The sequence below is a fragment of the Setaria italica genome, chromosome VII (genome assembly GCF_000263155.2).
Source record: "Setaria italica strain Yugu1 chromosome VII, Setaria_italica_v2.0, whole genome shotgun sequence".
Taxonomy (NCBI): domain Eukaryota; kingdom Viridiplantae; phylum Streptophyta; class Magnoliopsida; order Poales; family Poaceae; genus Setaria; species Setaria italica.
Window position 1 is genome coordinate 3,783,059 of NC_028456.1, and position 8,714 is coordinate 3,791,772.

The 8,714-nt window shown below is 40.7% G+C and overlaps 1 long non-coding RNA gene across 1 annotated transcript; it reads left to right on the forward strand.

The window, feature by feature from the left end:
• The first annotated feature begins 262 nt into the window (after positions 1 to 262).
• Positions 263 to 2,255, forward strand: LOC101775602. The gene is made up of 3 exons (XR_001164503.2): positions 263 to 504; positions 1,621 to 1,718; positions 1,816 to 2,255. It is a non-coding gene; the product is annotated as an uncharacterized LOC101775602 (long non-coding RNA).
• Positions 2,256 to 8,714: the final 6,459 nt, after the last annotated feature.

The window sequence follows — 8,714 nt, forward strand, 5'->3', positions numbered from 1 at the left end:
CGAAAAATCATTTCAGCAATCTTGAAACAAATCTTGAAAAAAAAATAATGACTTCAAGTAGCGGGCTGCTTGTATAACAACGACGACTTCTTAAGGTGGACCAAAAGTCCAAAATGCAGCAAACATATATAATACGGCCCAGAACGACACAAAAAGAAGAAGAAGAAGAAAGTTAGTCCAGTCCACTCCATAATTGCATCTAGCCCATTCACAATTTCATTTGGCGAGGCCAGCCCATTTGCATAAGCAACAACTTCACAAGCCCACGACGCCAACGCCACAACCCTTGCGCCGCCGCCTCGCCGCCCGTCGCGCTGCCGCCTCGCCGCCCGTCGCGCTGCCGCCTGCGGTCGTGCCCGTCGATCTCCCCGCCTACAGCCAGTCCTGTTCCTGCGGCGCTGCTGTTCTCCCGGCAACCTCTCGTCGCTCCCCCTGCGCTGAGGAGCGCCGGTCCCCGGCTCCTCCTCGCCAGCGTCGCCGCCCATCGCGACATCGTCGACACCGGTAAGTCGACGCAGCTCCCATGTATCTTCCGATGTCTGAACCACGTGATTAGGAGTGTGGTTGGGGTTTGATACCAATTCTGTTGATTTTGGTTCTCGTGATCTACAAAGTAGGATTTGCTTCAGTGAGTTTGTGCGATCCCCTGGCGGTTCAAATTCGATCTCCATGTAGGGTTCAAATTCAGTGTCCGTGGGGTTCAAATTCGAAGGTATATGGTCATTTCCCTTTGCTTGGAAGTACCTATGCGATGAACTATGTCCCTTTCCAGTCACCCATTGTCCGATGTGATACAAGAGATAGTGATACTGCAATTGAGGTGTAAAGTTATGAACCAAGAGGCAGTGATTAAGTAGTTTCTCATAGTAATATGTTTAAATGTGTAAATATATGTGAAAACATCTCACTGAAACTTTAGACTTTACTAAGTTGGTCCCTATAGACTCAATTGAGTGACGTTCGGAGAAACTCAATGAAGCTGTTTAAGATAAATTGAAGCCAACACTGTAAATTAAATGCCAACTATAATGCTACTCATGAGATTCTCTCAAATACTTCATAAACCCTTATTTTCTCCTTAATTGAGAAAATTGAAATAAAGTAATAAACACTCAATCTAGCACACCTTCTGATACTGCCATCAGGAACTATTGTTAGAATAATTTGTTTGTATATAGTATATGTGCCCCAGCAAAACTGTGCCATAATAAATATAATCATTTTGTTGGTTTCCCTTTTTTTTATTTACTACTTCTCTTTGTATGGCTAAAATGTGGAAGCAATTTGCCAAGTACTGAGCAAGACAGTGCACAAAAGCTTCATTTTGTCACCCTGACCAGCATGCCATTCAACTTTCTACGTTGTACATGAATTAGATGTAGCTTTTTTTGAGATTTCTCGGGTTTCCCAATTGCTCTCTCCAGTCACAAATAAGAAGACTGTGTCAAATAAAATCTTTGGCAACTAAACTTTTATTATAATCTAACTACAAAATGTTGTGAGGAACAATATGGCTTTTACCTTCCAGTTGTCTAATGTGCAACTCCTTTTTTTAATATTCATAATTGGAGATTTTGGTAGTAATTTCTAATCTGATGTATTTCTCCCTTATTTCTACAGTTATAAGGAGAACTCATGTCCAGGGCACGTAATGCTTTAGTTGCCACTGGCTTGCTGATCTTTGCTGGTGCTGGCTTATCATTTCCATTCCTTTTCGTGTAAGTCCAAGCTCTGCACTGTCTTGCACCACCATGAAACTTGGGAAGAAGCATTGTGCATTGACCTTTTTATTTCTAATCTGCACATTGTTTTCAGGAAATCAAAGAACAGGCCTATCATTGATTCAACAAAACCCCTGCCACCACAGGCTACATTCCGAGGGCCATATGTGAATACTGGATCACGCGATATCGGACCTGATCCCACCAACTATCCAAAGAAGTGATGTATTCTTTCCTGATAATTGAGACACCATTCCTCCTCTCTTTGGGCAGACCACAAAAGTGTACAACTCTGAAATAGTGCCGCATAAAGAATTACCTGGTATTCTGTGCGTCTTTATCATGGTTGGGCCTTTGGACATCTAATTTTGCATTTACCTTGACAATGAATTTTTTTCAGTATCTCCTATATAAAGAAGGATGGATATTGAATACTTTTTATAGTGTATTCAGATAATAAAAAGTAAACAACTTAGTGAAAGCAGAACTCTGTAAATAATATAAATAAAAAAAACCCTGTGGGAGATTGTCTTATGTTTGGTCAACTTTAAATTGTTCATGTTGCTCTGGTTGCTTATCATCATCTAATAAAATTATGTTATCATTCATTTATTATCTCATTCAATATCACTTGATTCAGAACATGTTTCTTTCTTTAACGACCGAACATCTAAACTGTTAACATTATCCATGTTTCTTTCAACACGTTGTTTTCTTTTATTGCATTTAATGTTTTTATATGATGTAGCCTGGTACCCTTTATAGTGTGCAGACCTTGTCCTGCGAAGCTTCTACTGCCCTTTACTGTTTTCTAACAAATAATGATCATTTGAGGGACTAAAAGCAATGCGCTCATATATTCAACTTCTGCTGGGCATGTATCCTTTTATCCATGGTACTCAGCTATATAATCTTTGTTAAATTGCTATTTAGAACATGGGAAATTCCCTTCATCCTGTTGAAATTGGATTGCATTTTTCTGTGATTTCTTTTTTAAAATCCAAATGGGACCTGGAGTTGTAGTGACCTTTGCTGGAGCTATATTTCGCCATGCCATGCTTAACTAGTGGACCAAATCACAATGAGAACTTCTTTGCCATGTATGTCTATATGCTATGGTGGTGTTTTAGAGTCACTTGTCCTCTTCTGTTTTCTTCATATACTAGTTGGCATGTACTAAGACAGGCAAAGGATTAAAAAATATTGTACTTGACCTTTTATGGTCTGCAGCATAAATTTGTATTGTATTGCCTAAATTGAAGCATATAACTTCATTTTCCAAGCAATAGAGTTTTGCAACTATGCCTGCAGGGACTAGTCCTGTGAGAACAAACAGAAGAAACACAGAAAATCAGTTGGTAAATAACGATGCATAAATTCTGAATGGAATAACATTATATTGCATTTTCCTGCAAGCAAGCACACAAATCCATAGAGTTTGGTAGAGTTGATTATCATCGTTTGAATGAGCATGCCTTCCCCTTTCCACTCTTCATGCAGAATTGTTTTAGCTCCATGAAAAAATGGCTGTGTGGCATAAATGACGGACAAGATCATGTACTGGGAGATCTAGGATTCAGGAAATATGTAGTGATATAGAGATAATTTCTGCTCTTCTTTTACTGTGTTTGTTGCATAGGCTGTGGGGCTGCGGTTGGTTTTCTTATTTCTCAAGCTAGAAAATTTCTCCATAAAATCGCTGAAATACGTTAGATAAAATAAATCGAACCTGTTATGCTGTAATGAGTCTAATAGCTACACTGAACTAGCCAGCGCTATTATAACTTGACCCTACCAGAATAAGCAGTATCTTAATGTAGTATTTTTTTTGTCAAGATAGAATTTCATTTTTTTTCCCAACAGATTACATAGCAAATTCAACCTCCAAAAAAAATGGAGCTCACCTCAGTCCCACCCATTGTTTGTTTATACATAGAGATCTCAGCGTTCAGTGGTCATGTTTTCCTTTTGCAACAAAGATTGAGTATTTCATATTGATGCTTGAACATACTGTAGATATTGGAAGAACTGCTTGCACGAGACAATTGTAGCTGCCCAATTTCAACCTGCTGTAGAATCCTATGGTTGGCCACACTTAGCTTTTTCTAGAGTTGAAAAGTCGAAGCTTTATTTCATCATTCATTACCGAGTGAACTTCAACGTTTGTAATAAAGTGAAAAAAATGCAGAACTATGGCCGATCCGAGTACCACACATTACACAATGAACGCGATGCTTCACAAAGATTTAATTTCTTTCAAGTAGCAATGAGTTCACCATGCACATGGAAAACTGGCAAGAATTTACTTCAAAATAAATGTTTTCAAGATATATAGGAGAGTGATGAGACTCCGGTGAAAAGTGTTATAGAATGAACGTGATGCTTCACAAGGATTTAATCTCTTCCAAGCAGCAATGAGTTCATCATGCACATGGAAAACTGGCAAGAATTTAATTCAAAGTAAATGTTTTCAAGATATATAGGAGAGTGATAAGACTCCGGTGAAAAGTGTTTCAAGCCATGGCCATACGGAATGGGTACACTCGGTATTAGAGTACGGTGACTTTTCACCAGTAGAACACTATGTTCCATTCCTAGTGGTAAACTGTAGGTTCAGGAGGCATCTAGGATTGAACAATCCTATCGCTCTTCGGATCCGCTACTTCGCCAACGTATCAAGGATCCATGGACCGTTCTTCCTCTGCAACAAAGACAACTCAGCTAAGATGCATTGTATTCCTGGCCTGTTCCTAAAAAAGATGCAGATGAAGTGTACACGAGTAGAAAACTGACCTCTCATCCCTAGCCTTAGTACTGGTTGCATTTGGAACCGGTACTAATGCTAACCGGTTCCAAAGGATACTGCCTGGAGGGCACCCCCGATGACCCCTTTAGTACTGGTTGCTGTCTCAAACCGGTACTAATGCTCCACGCACTATTTAGTACCGGTTGGTGGCATCAACCGGTAATACCCTCTAGTACGGGTTGATGCCAGAACCTGGTACTACTGCAGCACTATGGAGAAGAGGAGGGAAATGGATCGCGGAGGGAAAAAACGAACCAAGGCGGGAGTGAAGGAAGAAGGGAGAGAGGGAAGGGAAAAGAAGAATTGAAGGAAGGATGAACAAAAGTGCGCGCGGGGAAGGGAAACTATTCATTCATTCACCGCCAATCACCGCTCCCACGCCCGTTACTGCTGCTCCATTTCCACCAACCAGTTTCTCAACTGGGCTGGGCTGGGAATGCTTGCGCAAGGCTGTTGGTATGGACCGGCCCTAAAATGGTAAGGCTGCTTGTAGGTCGCCTTCCTCGTCGTCTTGGACATTTCTGATAGGGATCAAAGTTAGAAGTAACTGAGCACCTGGAGACTCATGTCTAGATAATGCTATCCGGAAAGATTTTCTAGATGATGAAGCTAAGGAAGAGGATGATAGTGATAATGACATGATGAGATTTATGGATGGCGATGAGGATGATGAAAGTGATGAAAATGAAGTTTTTAATGATCTGATAGCAGTTGGCAAAAAAATGGTTGTAAAGATGTTTGCAGATGATAATGATACTTGTGAGCACTTTGATGATGAAGAGATACATGAACATTTGGCCCATCAACGTATTTCAAAGTACCACGTCAAATCACACTCGAGACCTCTCACCAACTCTTACACCACTTTCCAAAGGCAAATCAGCTTATCACATGGTAGTGTCTTTGAAACATGTTTAGGGCACAGCACATTACATTTATCATCTTTTGCACAACAACAAATGTGACCTTTGAAAGATAGCCCTCCTCTAAACTTGCACAACAACATGAAGTACTTGCTGAACTTGCACACTGTGTTCATCTCGGCGAGCTCATGAAGTACTAGAGTGCGGTGTGCTTACCATGAACACCTCAGCCTCAAAAGGCATGAAGCAGATGCCACCACTTTTCAAAGACAAATCAGCTTATCACATGGTAGTGTCTTTGAAACATGTTTAGGGCACAACACATTATGTTTATCATCTTTTGCACAACAACAAATGTGACCTTTGGAAGATAGCCCTCCTCTAAATTTGCACAACAACATGAAGTGCTTGCTGAACTTGCACACCGTGTTCATCTCGGTGAGCTCATGAAGTACTAGGGTGCGTTGTGCTTACCATGAACACCTCAGCCTCAAAAGGCATGAAGTAGATGCCCACCACTTTCCAAAGGCAAATCAGCTTATCACATGGTAGTGTCTTTGAAGTATGCTGGGACTTTGAGGCTAACATTGTTGACAACTTGGAGTTAGAAATCAGGTGTTCTTCAAGACTGAGATGTGCAAGATGTGGACTCTAGGGAGCAGCCCTTGGTTGTTATTATGAACATTGCAGAAAGAGTTTTCGCAGTTCAAATAATTGATTGCCACTGGGATGTTGTAAGCTCCTTTTGACTTGGACATTTCTGATGGGGATCAGAAGTCAGAAGTAACTAAGCACTTGGAGACTCATGTCCAGATAATGCCATCTTGAAAGATTTCTAGATGATGAAGCTGAGGAAGAGGATGATAGTCATAATAACATGATGAGATTTACGGATGACGATGAGGATGATGGAAGTGATGAAAATGAGGTTTTTAATGGTCCAATAGCAGTTGGCAAAACAAATGATTGCAAAGATACTTGTAGATGATAATGATACTTATGAGCACTCTGATGATGAAGAGATAGAGGAACATTTGGCCCGTCAACATATTTCAAAGTACCACGTCAAAACGCACTTATGACCTCTCACCAACTCCCCGCACCACTTTCCAAAGGCAAATCAACTTATCACATGGTAGTTATCATCTTTTGCACAACAACAAATATGACCTTTGGAAGATAGCCCTCCTCTAAACTTGCACAACAACATGAAGTGCTTGCTGAACTTGCACACCGTGTTCATCTCGGCGAGCTCATGATATTTAGATATTAAAGTTCATGCGATCAATATCTGTATTGTCTTCTTTGTAATTATTCACTAATCTTGATTTTTTACGTTGTATTTCGTGACTCTAGTCAGCATTCAGGTGAGGAAGAAATTTCTAAGAATCATGAAAGGGATGATCAACGAACACATAAGCGTAACATCAATTTTTTCCATTTTTCCATTTTTGCACAAACTGAGATTTTTGTATGGAGCATCACAAATTTAGATATTTTGCACAAACTTAGATATTTTGTATGAACCTGTAACCTATATAGCTTCCTCACCATGAACTCATTTTCAGTGAAACATATCTGATAAAAAATAATTATCAGTGAAAGAATAATCTTCTTATGAACATTGTTTCAATTAAGTAGAAAACAAAAAATATGATAGTAGAAAAGAAGAAGGGAGGAACAAAATCTTTCTACAAAGATGTCCACAATGATGCTTTCTACAGCTACTAGCATCAAGGTTTGCAATGGATTTTTGCTAACTTCAAAGCTAGGAGGAATGTTATTCTTGCTTGTACAAGTATAGTATATTGATAATAGATTAGGACAGTCCATAGTGGATTTCATTAGGATTCATCGTCGCTTACTTAGATTGTGACCTTCTTAGTGGTCCTCTTGTAAGGATAAGACAACATAAATTTTGTAAGGATAAGACAATACAAATTTTGTAAGAATATTCTAAAGCATATGCTTCTATAGCATCCGCCCTTCACGGTGCTGGTCGAGATGAGCTCCGATTCTACCAGCACCTTGGAAAGTGGAATTAAGTGGAGCTTGGGCTGACTTGCTATTCTAGATACAATTAATGTCAGCCTAGGATCCACTTAATTCCACTTTTCAATGTGCTGGCACTACAACTCCAGTTCATGTGTGTGTATGTAGGACAACAAGTCAAACACTTTACCAGGGGCTCAAGCTCCACAAGAACGAGAGCTACTTTCAGTTCTAGGATATTAAATATATCGATTTTTTGAAGCACCATTAAATATTAAACAATAAATTTACGTATAATTAAACAAGTACATGATTAAATCATGGTAAACATGTTAAGAACACTAAAGACAGTTTTCTTCTAAATTTTTGCATGGTCAAAAAATCTATCTTTTAAAATTTTAAAGTTAATATAAGTATTATGACCATTATAATCTATTACTAAGTTAAAATTAATAACTTTACCATGTTTGATATTTGACTGCATCTGACATTTTTATAGTGTATATCTAATAAACATGAAGCTACCAAATTATTTTTACAATTTTTATGAATGTTATTTTATTTACTATGCAATAAATTAATATAATAGCAATTGTAAAAGAAAGAAGAAATAAAAAGATGGGCGGGAAATTGAAAAAGGGGCATGCAACCCCTGTAGTACCGGTGCTTAACAAAAACCAATACTAGAGGGGGGTATTTTCATTTCCGGTGCTTAACAAAAACCAATACTAGAGGGGGGTATTTTCATTTCCTGCGTGGGGAGACCCTCTAGTACCGGTTGTAAACTACAATCGGTACTAGAGGAGGAGGGGGCATTTTCATTTCCTGCGCGGGGAGACCCTCTAGTTGTGGTTGTAAACTAGAACTCATACTAGAGGTCCCCACTCTAGTACAGGTTGTTCTTTGGAACCGGTACTAGAGGGGGTGGTGGTTAAGGGGCACTCAGTGCTCCAGCACTAAACACTTAGCCATTTTCTACCTCTTTGCTTCGTCTTCCTCACGTCGTGGTGCCTCCATCCGCCACCTCCGTCGCCGCCTCCATCGTCGCCCCCCGACGCCGCCCCACCCCGACGATGCTGGCCCGACACTGCCGCCCCGACGTCAGCCGCTGCCTCCCCGACGTCAGCCGCTGCCTCCCCGATGCCGACCTCGCCACCTTCCCTCGCCGACGCCACGTCCCTCGCCGGCTCCTCGACGCCAGCCACCCCCACCGCCAGTCGTCCCCGCCCACATTGCCCCCGTCGCTCCGTCATCGTTGCTTTCTCCTCAACCGTCCGCCCCCTCGTCGCTAACCGCCCTCTCCTCATCATCAACTGCCGCCCCCTCGTCGCC